Consider the following 17,772-nt stretch of genomic DNA (forward strand, 5'->3'; position numbering starts at 1 on the left):
ATTTCTGAATGAGTGTAAATTACAATTTTAGGAGTGTTCTTCCTCTGACAGGAGGCAGAGTCCAATGCCACCTCCTTGACCATGGTGAAGAGTGCACAGCAGTCTGGAAAATGACTTTATCACATATCAGTTGGTTTCTTAGGATGCTTTCAAAAATTACACCTTATCTGACAGTTCCTTCTTGAAGTGGAAGAGCTTTTGTGGTGCTCCTTGTGGTTCTTTCATATGGGATTTGGGAACTTGGACGTTCAATCCACAATGCCATTTCTTTTCAAGGTTCTGTAACCATTCTGCTAAAAAAGCAAGTTAGAATTCAACACAGTTTCAAGTAATACACAACCAGCTTAATAATGATTTTATTACTTAATCCAGTTAGACTTTGAAATGTTTTGCACTGTTACTTAGATTTGAGAAGTTGAATCCAGTATTAATCAAAACCAGAAAGCCCATTTGCTTTTACTGGATTGTGTTTGGTGTTCACTTGTCTAAATACTGCATTATTGTTATTTGCCCAAGGTCTCTTTGGGTCTCTGAAACTGAAATAGGATTCCCTATTCCTCCCATCTTACAATACCCAGCAATTCCAGGATGATCGCTTACATTCTTTAAGGCTTTCAACTAATGTTTTCCACTGTGAACACACAGACAGCATTATATGCAGTGGCAGTGGGAAGGAACCCCAGATTTTATTAATATCATATATACATTATCTATTAGTTTCTTTCTGTGTGTTTTCTGGCAGCACTTTAAAAATTGCCACAAGTTACCTGCATGGATTAAGGAAAGTAGTGATACTGCTGTGTTATAACATGGACTGAACCTTTTCAGTATCTGCATTATTATTGTCATTAAATTCATTAGTCTTGAGGATAAAACTTTTAAATGATTCCATTTACTTACAGCAACTTATACTTTTGCTTAATAAGTTTTTTTTTATCAGATATTACTGTCAACTGTGCTGTATCTAGTACAAATACTGCTTATACACCATCACATTCTTAGATGTCATTTTATTAGGAGCTGCTGGCTCAGCAGAATGAGAATATTAATCTAAAAAAAGTGTATTTTTTTCCCAACCAACGTAAACAAATCTATCCTACTTAGAGCTGCAGTGTCAATATTTTACGCTGCGTGTGTTGACTTATTCATTGTGGTTTTTGGCATATGGGACAACTCTGAAGATTCCATTTCTGGCCTTTCATTTTAGGCCACTTCAGGGTATTTTTGGCCCTTATCTGAGATATTTTTTCAGCCCCTGAATAATTTTCATGCATACTTAGATATGCATTCTGAAATTCTTTAGAAATTCTGTATATTTAGACACAGTCTCATCTTGAACTAAACATTCCCTCCTTGGTGATATGGAGAGTGGGTACTCCAGTGTGTTTCATTCTGAACAAAAGCTTTAGCAATTAAATTTTGTCCCATGTTCTAGACAATGTCTACAACTGCTAAAGCTTTTCGAGCTTTGACCTCAGCTTGCAGATGGTCCTCTGATTGCTGGAAGAGGAAAAACTTATATCTACCTTGGAAGGAAGGAAAGTTTGCTGAGCATTTCTAGCAAAAGACAGAGATAGCTTAAGATCCATTTTTGTCAATGCTGGGTTCTTTTCAATACCAAAATGTTGTAAAGGCTTTTTCAGTAGGTAAGTTTTAGCTTTATTACTTCTGTGTTTAGAAGACCATTGTAGGATCATTATGTCAGTATTATTCTCACTCACACACCCATAGAAAATATTAAGAGTTTCTGATGCATATACTAGCAAAGAAATGAAACACCGATTGCCTTGTCCAAGATTTTCATTAGAAACACACTTCTCAGGTGTAAATCATCAGTTCTTTACATGTATCTCTCATTCCAGAGCTCATTCCATAGCATCATTATACTGTTGTATGTCTGATAGAGCCTGTCAGTGATAGCCTCACCATGAAATCAGCTTTTCCAGTTAACTTCTTGTCTAGATTTGTTGTTTCTGCTTTCTAGAATGTAGCAGGTTTGCTTAGCTTTATCCTTTGAAAGTACTGGTTCTTGCTTGGAACTTCCTGGCCATGCTCTCTGGCTTTTCACCCCACTCCAGTTCAAAATATCATTACCCAAAAAAAAAAGATGTTTGTGTGTTTTATATCATCAAAATTGTCTGGTTGAAGACAGTGCCAAAAAAAGTTATTCTTTTATGAAGGTGTTTACTGCTTCTGTGAATAATTCTTCTTTGATAGTGGTACTACTGTAATTTATTTCTTTGTCCCTACCATATGTGCTCTGTAGGTTTTGCTGATTGTCTGCAAAATGATGCAATTGTTGCTTTTCTCTCCTCTGTGTTAACCCATGCATTTCCACATGATAGTTGTCAAAACAGGTACAACTCCAAGAGGTGTTTTTGTTAAATTCCAGCTTGAAATTTCTATCCTGTTCTGGTCAATGCTTCTTGTAATATTTCTTGTAATATTTTGAATTCTTTCTAATTTTAAAAGTCTATTGGCTTCTGTAAGTATTCATCCTTTCCATCAAACAATTCTTGCCTTCAATAATGTCCACTAAACTGCGCTGGCTTCCTCTTTCAATCCAAGAGCAATTCTAAATCCACTTCTCTCTGATTTCAATTTGAACAGTTATGTCACTTGTTTTCCTTTATCGCACAAGTGTAGAGAACAGCGTTCTTCAAATTCTGGAATAACTTCATAGCCACCTTCAACTGAATTTACTGAAAGCTGATATGTGTATCCTGTGCTTCAGAGACAGTTGATATCTAAAACACCTGACTACCTTTCTCTTTTGCTGGTACCTTTGTCCTGCGGATATAGAATTTCACTCTTATTAATTATTTGGGGAAGAGAGTGTTGATTTGGCACCATATTTGCTCTGTTTATTTTTGGAAAGTGTTTTACTCTTCTTCCTCTCACTCCTGTATGACGGTGTACGCAGCGAGACTTCATCACCTGACGCACATGAGATCACTTTATTCTGTATCTTTCTCCAAAATGAGTATTCCTCATCACTCCTGCAGATGACCTGTTTGAAGGGACATATTAAAGACACAAGGAAGGACAGCACAAAGGTGAATGCCATGATATCACCATTTGTCTGTAGTCTTATCACCTCTTGTAAGCCTATCATCATTGTGTCAGTAGTCCAGTGACAATCTTGGCATGTGAGGGAAAATTTTCATTAGTTTCTGTCTTTCCCTAGTGGTAGCCCACCACAGTAGCAGCAAAAGTTATTCTACTGGCTTAGCTTCACCCAAAGATCTTTGCTTTAATTAGATGATCTACCTATCACTGATTCTGTAGACCTTAAGTGAGAATTATCTGGGAAAATGCGGGCATGAAGAATTCCCAGGTCTACTACCAAGTATGTGCACATGCTAGATCTAATTCAAGATACTTCAGAGATGGTTTTTTTGCAGTTTTTTTTTCAAAAGATCTCCCCTCTGTCCTAATCGCAATACCTCTGATACCCATTTTCCTTGCCAGCCTGAAGGGAACTGGGAGGGTTTGAATGGTGCACAAATGGCCAGAATTCTCTTGGCCTAGCGACAAAAGTGTTTTGGAATGGGACATCCATCACCAATAAATAGCAGGGAAAAGGGTTCTTTATCAAGGTTGCCCTGTCAGAGTCTGATTCACTACAAACAGGCTGAGATCTGGTTTTTTTTAAGGATCTCAGTTACAGCCTGAGAATTACCTAATTTTTTTTGCCAATATCTTAATGAATAGGAAAACAAGATTGGGTGTTTCCCAAAGATGATACTAATACTTAAGAAAGTATATGTTGCAATGGAGGAACATATTACTTATGGAGAAGAGCAGCTTAATCTCACAATGTAAAAGCTGTAGCAGTTGATTCTTGTAACCTCTGAAAATTAAGAGGGGGGGGCTGTTGAAGAGAGTAAGTCTGGGCAGCTCTCTAGTATAGTTCTAAGATATTCTAGGGTTTTAGAATAATAATTTTAAGGAAGAACACTTCTATTTCTCAGGTTAATAGAAAAGCAGAGAGAAACCCTAAAATATCACACAAATCTGTGATGACCTTGATAATTAGCATTATAAATCCAAGTGCAAAGGCAGCTGGTTCTAAAATGAGTGCCACTAAGGCAGACTCTTCACAGGATTAGTTTTAGTTCTTGAATTTTTTCTCTTTTACACTGATTGCTTCGAATGATGGGAGAAATTGGAAACATCTTTGTTATTCAGTAGCCAAGTATTTTATCCTTTTTAGAAGAAATAGAAATGGTAACAATATTTATGTTACTATAAGTAACATAAACTACAGTAGCATAAATATTGTGATCCTTTACTGTAGTCCCTTCCAACATCACCCATTCTGTGATTTACCAGGACAGTTACCAAAATGAAATTATTAATATAGTTGTCTTTGGTATAAAAGGGATTAGAGTAAAGGGACTAACATTCCTGTTTATGAAATAAATTAAACTTAAGACTCTGTCATATGTATAATTTATGAAAATACATGTTCATATATTTGTGTAGTTCATACTTATAAACAGTATATATATAAATGGCCCTTCTCTTGGTGTCATTCTTAGGTGACTTTTTGTGGCACCCTTTTCTAGGAATTCTGGAGCTGACCTCACTCTTTAATGCAAATATTTAAGAAAAAAATACTTAGCTCGTGTTTAAAGAAAATAGTCTCATATGGACTGCGGAGAAGATGTATTTAATATTAAATGCTAAGGCTACAGAGAGTCTAAACATTGTTTGTCCATACTAGAATTAAAACACATTATTTGAAAGATTTACAGAACTTGATTTTAAAATAAAACACTTGTTTCTTGCAAAAGTCAAGTTACCTCTTGTGGAATGAGTTAGGGCCATCTAGAAAGGTCCAATCTTCAGCCGTTATTTTTTTCTCTCATCTGGAAGTTGAAGGAGAGTACCACAGCTGAAGTAAAGAAAATGTTAACCTAAGATATTTCACTTTGCTTTGTACTGAAGCAGACCAAAATTGCTCCTGTTTCAGGTGAGAAAGGTTGTCTCCAATGGATGGACAGATATTAGGAGTTAAGTGTGGTAAATCTTTGAAACAGTTGAATCTGCAGCTCTGCTTATGTCGCTGGTTTTAGACAAGCACTCTTTATAAGGGTGTATGTTTTCTTCCAAAGTGAGACTGCAATAGGACTTTGTAATTTATAAAATAAATATAAATTTATAAAATAAATATGTATAAATATATATAAATAAATATATAAAATTTATAGTTATCATGGTGTTAGTGATGGGAAGCTACCAAAAATCACAGATTGGGATTGATGCTATTAGTGGTTCACTTCACTGTTAAAACACACAATTTATGTAAACAATGTTTATGTGTCTTCAGCAGGGTTCTACTCAGCTTAGTTATTGCATCTTATCGCTCACATAAGAATATATTTTATTTCATAGTGGTGACCTTCCAGTATATTTTTTTGTTCATTATTGTTTAACCAGACAGAGAAAATTAACGACAGAGGCTTATATGCATTTATATATGTCTGTGTATATGTATCAGTGTATGCATACATAAATATGCACTTACATATTTACATACATGTAGCACATATATATGTATATATACACATATGTATATGTACACATTTGAATGTCAAAGCATCAAATGTAGCACACAGTAGGTTACGCATGAAATCTGTAAATCTACTGTCAACAGTCAATATCGCTAGTCCTTCCCCCTTCCTCAGGAATTTAGTGCTTAATGTGATTCTTTTGGCTTAAAATTGAAGAATTTTATTAGTTGCTAAAGCTATTCAGTAAAAGGGTATTTCAAAAAGAAACGTAAATTGTAAAATGCAGTGGGACACTTACTGAACTGTTGGTATTGTTTTGTCAAAAACTGATTTAAAATGAGCTAGAAAATTGCCGAACCATCAAAGTATGGGATGTGGGAAAGTTAATATATTAAAGAAACACTATCATGAGAAGAAGAGCTATTTTAAAAATGATATTTTAAGAAATTCACTTATATAGAGAATAGGGCAAAATCATAATCTTTTATGAGCCCAATAAAGACTACCTAGCTACTCCCACTTGATACAATACTTTTCTTATTGAACTTAGAAAAAAAATCTACTACAGAGGACTTTTTTGTGCAATATAGGTTTAGTTAGCTTTTTAACTTAAAATGGAAGAATGATGATACTCTGCTTTGAACTGATGAGGCTGATGCACAGTGCCCTGGACCAGCATGTGAATGGAGTAGTGTATGTAGGGGCAGGGCTGGTGCCCTGCAGTCAGGGTGTTCTGATTTGACTTGCTGCACTGGCTATACTGACAATCTATGTGGTTTGGGAGGGGACTTATAGTAGTGCCTGCTTTAAAGACAGAAATATGCTTTTCTTTCTTCAACAAGACTTGGGGTTATAATTTTTGCTTTTGAGACGGGCTGCACAAGTAGCTGAACAGGAAGTTAATCCTTCCTGTTTTATTTGATGTGGCTTCTTGAGACTGGTCCACTGTATAGGATGATCATGAGGCATTTTGGAAGATGATTTTACTTAAGATCACTTGTTAATGTTTGTTTAAATAGTTACCTCAGGCATTTAGAGTACAGACAAAAGATAAGAACAATTAGTATTTGTATTTTGCTTTGTATTTTTGTCATTTGTGGTTCCTCTGAAAATAACCTGCTGATAGTAAGACACAGTAAAATATTTGCATTTCCTAGTTCTCTTACTGTGTGACTCCTTTCTACTTCAGTCTATTCTTACATGTCCTTATTTGTGGTATGTAAGTCACTGCAAGGGTGTGGGCTGTTTAATTCCTATTAACCTGTTGAGCTGTTAAAAACTTATTACGATGTGTTAGAAATATGGATTTTCATGCAAAGTTCAAATGCAAGAGAATACTTTATAAGGAAACCTACCCTTAGTGGAAAACCAAGTTGACAGGACCTCCACCTGAAATTGTAATCTAAAATGATTTCAAGCCCCGCCTAGGATTGTTGCATCTGAAGCATAATGAGTCTCTTTGAAGTCATCTGGCTTTGCTTATTTGACAGTATTTTAGAGACAATCTAAGCCTTGTTCATGTTGGTAAAAAAATTCCCATGGATTTCTGTGGACTCTGAGTTTAACTCCTATTTAACAACTGTTCTCAGTGGTCTGTGGCTGCTCAGAGGTACTTCCTCTTCCATGTACTGCCACTTGTGTCTCTGGGTTTCCACTTCTCACAAAAGTTTGTAAGCAAACCCCATGCAGCACAGAAGGGCATTTGTTGGAAACACTGGGATTGAGTTTGAGTTGGCCTCAGAGAGGTCTTCAGAGCTAGAAGGAATGGAAAGACCTGAGGACGTTTGACAGTATCCTCTACACATTTACAGTACTGAAAGAGCATCTCTCTGAAACTGTTTTAAGGGGAAATTATTACGTCAAAATATATTGCTTACATTTTTAATCAAATTTTGCCTATCCTGTCATCTTTGGCAAGCATTAATTAACTTGAAAAATCTTGCAGTCTGTGCTTGTTTATAACATGGTGGCTATAGTTAGAAATTAGAGTACCGTTCCTAAAGTGCAGCCTGCCTCCCCGTTAAGAAAGTCTTTGTTTCCCTATAAAGAGCCTTGTAGTGGCTATAACACTTTTTGAAAAATACTCCCTGTGAGCCATCTAAGAATCAACACAGAGTTCAGATGTGTTTTCTTCCTTAGGAGCCCAAGTCTACCTTTCACCCATCTCTGCACCCTGCTCTCTTCTCCCCACCACTTGGAGAAGAATGTCTGAAAACAATTGTCTTCTTACCATTTGCTCCCACCTGCTCTGCTCCTCTGTACCTAAGTGCCTCCCAGAAGCAGTTGAAGGGTTCTCCTAGGGAAGGTGGGTCCAACTGCTTTAGCAGCTGAGACCCAGCTCTCTCCTTTGGCACAGACAAAGCAGATGTCGCTCATCAAAATACATTCACCACGGTAAGCATGGGAAAATGAGCCGATGGGAATGTGATATGAATACCTTGGAAAACTGCAATTATGATTAATGCTTCAAGTGCTATTTACTTTAACATTTGACCAAGACAACACTGCTAATTTCTTTTAGCTCAATGTGAAATTTAGAGTCTAATTGTTCTAATTGGCAGAAAAGGGAAAGCTGCCAAAAACACACATTATTTACCTCCCCCTTGATTCTGTTGACATCACTGAAATTGCACAGGATACTAATTGTTAAAGAAAGTTACTTTTGGGCTTCAACTTCTTTCTGCAAACATCTATCTCTGATATAAAAGCTCAGAATTTAAGATCCTTGAACTTAATGCTGTGAAGCAGATGAGATGAAAAAAATCCATAACTCATCTTTTGCAGCTCTACAGTGTCATGCAACCTTGGGGATAGTGGCTTAATTGATCTTTACAAATTAAAATCACAAATGAGCCAACCACTAGGAAACAGCAGTAATGGCTAAAGGAAAAAACATCTCTGAATTTGATATGGACCATTTAAGTATCATAACCTATAGAAATAACATATGAAGCCTTTGGAAAAAGTAGTTCAGCGCTACCACTGAACATCTTCAGACTCAGACACTTATTGAAGATTATACACTGACATGAGAGTGGACTGGTCTAATCTAAAATCCATTAGGCTACCAGATCTATCATTAAATCAGAAAATCCACCTCTTTGGTCCATAGGCTGGTGTGATGCATGGATGGCAGAGTGATGTGGGGGAACCTCTCACTGCCATGAAGATGTTTATCATTGTAATAGAGAACAAACTGAAGGCCCTCATGTAACATGCAGCAGAGACAACAGCCTTGATGTTCCTGTCCCCTACATCTTTTTCAATAAAAGGAAATTGCAAATACTTTTGGAAGCAGCAGGAACTAAGGGAATGGCCTTTTTTCTCCTCCATCCCTCCCAAGAATATACCAACCTCTTTGTAAAGAATTTTATTATGCCTCCTTTCACTGAAACCTTTGCCATCTTTAGTTTGCAAAATTCCTCTCTGTTTCTAATAGTACTTTTGTAAGAAGTGGTTTTGGGTTATACATGGCCTGTTTTATCCCTTTGCCATATATGAGACTCCAAATATATTTGCATTTGTCATACTTTATTTCTAGATCTTTTCCTGAACAGGCATTAATAAGAGTGAGATTTTAGAAAGAAAAAAACCCCTCCTGATGTTAGAAAGGGTGTGAAAATACCTGGATAATGTTGGGTGGGGAGGTGAACCAAGAAAATGAAACACCACATTCACACATGCACTTTCTATTAGGACAAGTTTTCACAGTATTTCATGAACAATCACCTAACTCAAAATGTCTTCTGGTGCAGATTGTTTAATTATATGTGTAAGCAGCAGGATTGCAAGGTCCTGGAAAACATTTAGTAACCTTTGAAAAAGTAGAATAGTGTTTCAGTCAGGTGGCTTTCTAATGCCAGTATTTTGTATAGATGAATCAGATGCAGTGGTGCTGGTTAGTGATACTGGTGGCATTGGCTGGGGTTATGGGCTGCTGCTTGCAGGCAGAGAAAGGGACAGGAGTCATGATAAGAGAGCAAGTACCTTCTATCAGTTAATGCTTAGCTGCATTTTTCAAGTGCTTATAAAGAAAAAGAATTTTTGATGTGGGTTTGGTCAATGTGAAGCTCAAGACCTCTTAAAACTGATGGATCTAGAGTTAGCCAACTGCCTGTTAACATTATTTCCTTTGTGCTGTCTGACATAATAGAGTATCAGAGAGCAGAAGCAATGAAACTTTTTGTGATTGTTTATGCCATATATGTTGCTTAACATTATGCGCTGTTATGATATGACCTCTCTTCAATAAGGCTGAATTGTAGTGAGTCCTTATTTGCATATGCATACATACTTTTTACATTTTTAGATATCAAAGTTTTAACGTAGTTTTCATTTTTAAGTTTACTAGAAGTGGCCCATCTGAAATATTTATGGCTTATGCATCTGCTAAAGAGTGATATCCCCTGTGTGTTATAGCCCAATGGTCATATGGGGTACTATGGCTTAATCTTTTTCATTTCAATTTGTGTTGTCTTGCTCAGGCTCTGGGTGAAGAGGGGTCATGTGGACAATGACACTGGATTAACTCATTAAGCCAAGGTGTGGCTGAGTCTTATGAAGGCCAATCAGTGCAATAGTTTTGGAGAGAAGATCTGTCAAAGGACAGACATTCTTGAAGTAATTTTCCAGTATTCTCCAAGCCTTTTTTTTTGCTTTTTTTTTCCTGTTTTTTTTTTTTTTTAAATTTAATTGTCTGTCTTATTTTTGCACATTTTAGGATATGCATGGCAATACTTTGGTAGATCATAAATCTGTATTTTGGGAAAAATGAAGGAAGAGGGTAGAGGATGTCTCTCCATTCCTCTGGCTCCTTTTTCTGTGCCAGTCTAAAACCTTCTTTGTCTCTTTTAGGTGTTTTGTCAACCTATACAGAATCCACTGCCAGTGCTATCACACACTGCACAGCAGAAAGAGCTTGTTTTATTCCTGCTTAGCACTGTGGATTCACACCCTACAAGAGTTCTAGTTGAAATTTGGCCTTGGAGAGCTGGCCTTCTCAGTTGGGGTGGCAGGGAAGGCTAACCGTTTCCTTGGTTGGAAGGCATCAAATTGAATAAACAGAAAACGGGGGCCTGGAGAGTGGGAAAGCTCTTGATGGTGATTAGTTGTCATCCTGCTTGTCAGAACAAATGAAGAAGAGGAGCACAATGTTTGCACTGTTTGAACAAGCCTCAGAGAGCAAATTAGATGGTAAATGTGATCATAATTTGCCTGCCTTTCTTGAAACTCCCATGGTGCTATTAGTGTTTTTCTTTTTTCAGGTAAAAAAGCTTTAACAAATACATACTTTTGTGGAAACTGGAGTGCACTGAGGTTGTTTACAGAGGTGGTGTGCAAAGATTTATGTGCTTTAAGTGATAGTGCTTACTATATCTACATATTGCAGGCTGGTGCAAGGTGTGTAATGCCAATGGAAAACGTAATGTATTTCAATATTACACATGATGTGGAAAAAAGATATAGATAGCTATCTATACATATATATATTTGATAGGTATGCATATGTGAAATAAGCTTGTGCCTGAGCTTTATGTTGTGCTTGGTTGAGTACTGTTGATAAGCCAATTATGGTGTTTTTTTGAAAAGTATCTGGAATGTAAATTCTTCTGTCCTATTATCCTGTGATAATGTGCAGTGGCAGCCTGTGCCCCTTGCTGAACTGCTGGCACACCTAAGGTGACCACAACTGTTACTAAATAAGAAAATCAGCACTTCTGTGTTTTGTGTATATAGAAATGCAGAATAACCTGTAGCATTTAGATAATGAGTTTGGGGTGGAGATGGAGAAATGCTACTTACAGTTTATTTTACACATGAAAGTATTTCACACATAGCAGAAATCGTTAGTGTAAACAAGTATCAATTAAGAGAACAAGTATGGGCATTGTTCAAGAATAAGTTAAAAGCCGTGATTTGAAAGGCTCTCTTAGGCAAAGACAGATGACTGGCAGTGAAAAGATTTAAAGTATTTTGATTGCCTTGCAATGAAATCTAAACCTGTGGAAACTAAAAAAAAGAACTGACCTTAATTAAAGACCTATAAGTAACAAAACCCCTTGTTTATAAATCAAGCACTTGAACTGTCATATCTCTGATTAGTAGTTACCCAATTAGACAGAAGAACATCAGACTGTCCTAAGTCAGAATTTTCCTCAATGTATTGTAAGAATAAATAAAATAAATAGTAACAATAATTGTAGATTCACTATATCACTATGACAAAAAGTAACAAGTGAATGTAAAGAGGAGCATATTTATTTTCATCTCTTTATAAAATCATTTTAGTATACCAGACAGCTCAGACTGGTGTTGCTGCTCTCTATCAAATTATATTCGCCCACACATCTCTCCTCTTCCTCTTTTATCCAGCTTGATGGGGTCTCACTGGTAAGGTACCTTGCCAAAGGGCCAGGGCCAGGGTGTCAACATTACCCAACACAAAAAAGAGAAACTGTGTCCTAAAGCAGAGAAGTGAAGTTCTTGCATGCTGGCTCTGACTGGCCGTGGTGCACAGAGCTTTGGGAATTACAGTGACTCTTGGAGTTTCCAGCAGAAATTTGCCTTCTTCCACATCATCTCCAGCAAGGTTTGGTGATGGACACAGATATTTTCTATTGATCTGCCGGGCCTACTTCAGGCAGAAACATGTAGTTTTTTTGTTCCTGTGTATTTTGGATGAGCTCAGAGCAGAGCAGTAGAGTAAATGGAGGAGTGTTTTACTTCAGTCGCTGAACAGTGCCAACTATTGTATTGTGCAAATACAAGTTGGTAAGTATATACTTTGGTGGCTAATGCAGTTTTTACCAATATTTTAATATACTGAAGTTCCAGTGAATCAGATGATGTATATAAAACAGCTGGCAACATACTAGTGTATTCCATATTGGTAATGCACGGTGACAAGTAATTACATTTCATTTTTCTTTATTGACTATTTGAGGCTTTAAATATTTATTCAGCAAGTTAATGTCTCCCTTTTGTTATTTTTAAAGATATGAGTACTTAGCAGGCTCATACACTAATGATTTTTAAGCTGTAATAGAAAGCACATAGGATATGAACAGTGATGTGAAATAGATTAATTAAAATCAATGTTATTTCAATGAATACTAATTGAATTATTAATGCTTGGATCAGGGTTTTCCCCCATTTTGTGATTATTCAGCTTGTTGGCTGATGTATGCATTTCTGTTGATGAAAGCCATTTCTCTATCTTCCTTGGTTGTTTTGTGGTTTTTTTTTCTTCTCTGCTGCCCCTCATTAAAGGAATATGTTATCGGTACCAAATTGGAGATAGGGACTTACTCATAGCCAATTTACTTTTTTCGGTGTTGTCTCTGTTGTCTTTTCCAATCCTGAGTACAATAACACACAGTCTGTTACAGAAGTAGCCTAAAAGCTCTTCAAATGTACTATGATCAAAAGTGGGGTCAGCTGGCGCTGGGAGGGCTGCAATGTGAGTCCGTAGCTGTAGTTGGGGTGGGCTGCCAGAAACTGCCGAGCCCTGGTGTCCAATACTATCCCTGCAAGCCCACTGCCACTGGGCTTCCCATCCCACTGGCCTCATGCACTTGGGTGGGTGGAGTAGAAGAGTTGCAGAGAACCTGCTGCCCAGCTCTGGGCTGAGGAAAGTTGTTCTCTTCTCTTCTTTGCCCTGACTGCTATTAATAGCCCTTCCTCCAGACTACTAGATCATATGATTTCAGCTGAAATACATTAAAAGTTCTTCTGTTTTAGTGCCAACAATAATGTGATAAAATTTTTTTGCCAGTTCTCTGTGGTTTTCGTTTTTGTAACTTGAAGGGATAAACTTGGGGTCCAAGGGAAAGATTGTTATTCCACTACTCCATTTTAACAACTGTATTATTAGAAAATAGTGTATTAAAAATATGTGATTCACCTCTTATTATTTAATGCAAACAGAACTGTTTTTTGTGTATATTTGCACAGAGCAGAGGAGACAACATCTAATGGGTTTTTTGGTATGTTTTCAGGAAGTTCAATGTTTTAGCAGGGAAAGAGAGCTGTTTCTGCCACAATAGTGCAGGTAAAATAAGGCATCTTTTTTTATTATTTTTTTTATTTTTTTCCCATAAATAACCTATGTTGTCCAGAAAGTGCAAAACAGTTTGAAAGTATTCCTGGAGTGGAGTGTTGTCAACAGGGTCTTGACAAATAAGCGGTAATATTTTGGACTGCTATGGAAGAGCTATAATTCATACTATTGAGACCTTTGGGGACAACATCTATGGCAGGAGCTTCCAGTATAGAGCTGTTGCAACACCTGTAGAACATAAATAAGGAAGGACAGCAACTTGGTATATCATGAATCTTCAGAGAATCTAATGCTTTTGAATAGCATTTTTTTATATATTGTTTGCTGGATTACAGTATATTATCCTGGATTCTCAGATACATCTGAGCTTTAATTCTATCCTTTTCTAGCTAGCTAGGATTTGGTCTTCAGTTAAGGGGATTGTAAGTCTCAATAGTAACATGTGAAGTTCTTGTCTTCAGCAGTATCTGTAGTTCTATCAGTCAAGTGCAGTAGGCCTTTTTCCCTTCGCTGTGAATCAGCAGTACATATTATTTCAATTATTTATTACTTATAGGCACTGCATTCACCAGTTCTATGATTTGCATTTCTGTAATGCACTCTGAAACTTTACAGATTTGTTATAAAACATGGCTTAAATTGGAAAACATTTTGGATATTTGCCAACTGGTCCGCATCTTTCTTGTGTTGTGGGCCCCAAAACTGGACTCAGTACTCCAGGTGGATCCCACAAGAGTGGAGTAGAGGGCAAGAATCACCTTCCTCAGCCTGCTGGCCACGCTGCTTTTGATGCAGCCGTGACTGCAAGAGTACATTGCCAGATCGTGTTGAAGTTGGACTTGATAATCTTGGAGGTCTTTTCCAGCCTAAATAATTCTATGATTCTTGTCAACCAATGCTCCCAAGTCTTTCCCCTCAGGGCTGCTCTCAATCCATTCTCCACCCAGTCTGTATTTATGCTTGGTACTGCCCCAACCCTCATGTAGGTCTTTGCAGTTGGCCCTATTGAACAACATGAGGTTTACATGGTCCCACCTCTCAAGGGTGTCAAAGTCCCTCTGGATGGCATCCCTTCCCTCCTGCATGTCAACTGCACCACACAGAGTGATGTTGGCAAGGTTGCTGATGGTGCACTCAATCCCACTGTCCATGTCACTGACAAAGATGTTAAACCCTGATGGTCCTAATAGTAACCCCTGAGGAACACCACTCGTCACTGGTCTCCACTTGGACATTGAGGCCTTCACTGCAAGTCTTTGTGTGCAACTATCCAACTACTTTCATATCCACTAAGTGGTTCTTCTGTCAAATTCATGCCTCTCCAGTTTAGTCAATGATGTCATGCAGGACAGTGTCAAATGCCTTGCACAAGTCCAGGTAGATGAAGTCAGTTGTGCTTCCCTTATCCATCAGTGCTGTACCCCCATTATAGAAGGCCACCGAATTTGTCAGGCATGATTTGCCTTTAGTGAAGCCATGCTGGCTTGTCACCAGTCACTTCTTTATTTTCCATGTGCCTTAGCCTTGCGTCCAGGAGGACGTGCTCCAAGATCTTGCCAAGTACAGAGGTGAGTCTGACTGGCCTGTAGCTCCCTCAGTCTTCCTTTTTCCCTTTTTAAAAATGGGGATTATATTTCCCCTTTCCAGACAGTGGGAACTTTAGAAGAATGCCACAGCTTGTAAAATATGATGAATAGTGGCTTAGTCACCTAATCAGGACCTGAGGATGTGTCTCATCAGGTCCTGTGGACTTGTGTACCTTTGGGTTCTTTAAATATTCTTGAACCTGGTCTTCTCCTACAGTGGGTGGTTCTTCATTCTCCCAGTCCCTGCCTTTGCCTTCTGCGACTTGGGCAGTGGGGCTGGAACACGTGGTGGTGAAGATTGAGGCAAAAAAGTCATTGAGTACCTCAACCTGCTCCATGTCCCAGGAAATCAGGTGTCCCATTTCCTTCCAAGCAGGGCCCACATTTTCACTGGTCTTCCTTATGTCACTGACATACCTATAGAAGCTTTTCTCGTTGCCCTTGATATCGCTAGTCAGACTTAATTCTATCAGGGCTTTAACTTTGCTAACCTGATCCTTGGTTGATTAGACAATTTCTCTGTATTTCTCCCAGGTTCCCTGTCCTTGCTTCCATCCTCTGTAGGCTTCCTTTTGGTGACTGACTTTTGTCTAGGAGCTCCTTGTTCATCCACACCAGGTCTCCTGACATTTTTGCCTGATTTCCTCTTTGTTGAGATGCATTGCTCCTGATCCTTGAATATTAATGAACTTTCTTCAGCCACTCTTCCCTCCAGGGCTTTATCCCATGGTACTGTCCATGGAGAGTACTTGAAGAGTTCCCCTGAAGAGGCCAAAGTCTGTTCTCCTCAAGTCCAGGTTAGTGACTTGCTGTGTGCCCTCTGCAGTTCCCTAAGGATCTTGAAGTCCACCATTTCATAGATGCTGCAGCCAAAGCTGCCCTTGAACTTCACATTCCCCACCAGCGCCTGCTTGTTGGTGAAAACAAGGTCTAGCGTAGCACATCTTCTTGTTGGCTCCTCTATCTCTTGATCTCTTGGGGAAGGAAGTTAACCTCAGTGTATTCCAGGAACCTCCTGGATTGCTTATGCCCTTCGATGTTGTGTCTCCAACAGGTATCAGGGTGGTTGAAGTTCCCCATGAGGACCAGGGCTTGGGAACATGAGGCTCCTTCTGTCTGTCTGCAGAGGGCCTCATTTGCTTGGTCTTCCCAGCTGGATGGCATGTAGCTGACCCCCACAATTAATGTCATCTGTCCTTGTTCTCTCTTTAATCCTGACCCCTAAGCTGTCAGTCAGCTCCTCATCAATCCCTAGGCAGACCTCCACATGCTCCAGCTGGTCATTGACACCCCCTCCTAATCCTCCCTGTCTGTCCTTCCTAAAGGGCCTGTATCCTTCCATTCCAACACTCCAGTCATAGGAGGTATCCCACTCTGTCTTTGTTCTAACAATAAGATCATAGCCCTGCAGCTGTGTGCATGTCTCTACCTCCTCTCAATTCCCCATTCTACTAGCATTTGTGTAGGGGCATTTGAGTTGGTCCCTGATGAAGCTGACTTATTGACTGGAGTGGCTGGAATTCCTTTGTGCTGTTCTTCGGCTGCTCCCCTGCTGACTTGAGATCCCTCTCCAGGCTCTGAGCATCTCTTGCTGGCCCTGGCATCAAAATGGTAGGAGTGAGATGGATTGAAGTCCTCCCCTTATTCCTGTATTTCACTTTTTCTTTTTTCTTTTTCCTTAGTTTCTGCCCCTGCTGATTTCCACGTCTCTGTCACTTGTTCTGAATGACATTTCTGATATGTTCTGTAGCAAGATTTTAGTGATATCTAGCCATCCACCTAAGTAGTTACTTCATAACAGATAATATTCTTACTTTGTTTGGCAATAGCACTGGGAACAGCTTGGTGCAGTTATAAAGTGTCTTACAACTTGCTGTTGCTGTAGTGGAATGGCATTAATCAGTTGTCTAGAGGAAAGAATGAGATGACTCACATGTGGGACTTGGCATAATAGTGTCCAAGTCCCAAATGTTTCTTGCTATAAAGTTCAGTTCCCCACAGCCATTTCACATAACTTCTTTGTAGATGTTAGCTAAATACTGTCATTCTAAACTTGGATCCAACCCTAAAGATCCCAAAGAACTTGTTGTTCAAATGGGCTTTCCATATTTGAATATGACCACTTTTCAAATTCTTAGGCAAAGCATATAAGTTACTACAAAAGATTTACTTCACTGCTTCTCAGATAAGACATATCTAGGGTTCAAAATTCTTTTGTTTAAGTCTCTGATCTACGATATTGCTCAGATTATGCTTTGATAAAAGCGAAAGAGAAGAGGCTGTTTAGATTTGACTTCTTGACCGACTGCTATAAAACTAACTTTCAGCTCAACCTCAAACCCTTTTTATTCTTCCCTTGAATTCTCTTGCTGAATGATACATTGTAATGGGTGGGAATAACTTGTTGCATCCATCTAACTATGGATTCTTCTTCCAAGCTTCATCTTAAGAAGGATGGAATTGAGGAAGAGAGACTAAAGGATTCGTCTTGGGGTAAGGGAACTTATTTTTTTTCTCCTTCAGAATTATTTCTCTCAACTGAGAAGCTTTTTTCCCCATTCTAATACGTATGAGATTCTCCTGATTTGAATTTGATGTGTTTAATAGA

General features: G+C 38.4%; 1 protein-coding gene across 3 annotated transcripts in view; it reads left to right on the top strand.

The window, feature by feature from the left end:
- Positions 1-17,772, top strand: part of FIGN (fidgetin, microtubule severing factor) — a 105,520-nt gene that overhangs the window by 39,753 nt on the left and 47,995 nt on the right. The window lies entirely within an intron of this gene.

The sequence above is a fragment of the Neopelma chrysocephalum genome, unplaced genomic scaffold, assembly GCF_003984885.1.
Source record: "Neopelma chrysocephalum unplaced genomic scaffold, ASM398488v2 Primary Assembly neopelma1_44, whole genome shotgun sequence".
In the NCBI taxonomy this organism is placed as follows: Eukaryota; Metazoa; Chordata; class Aves; order Passeriformes; family Pipridae; genus Neopelma; species Neopelma chrysocephalum.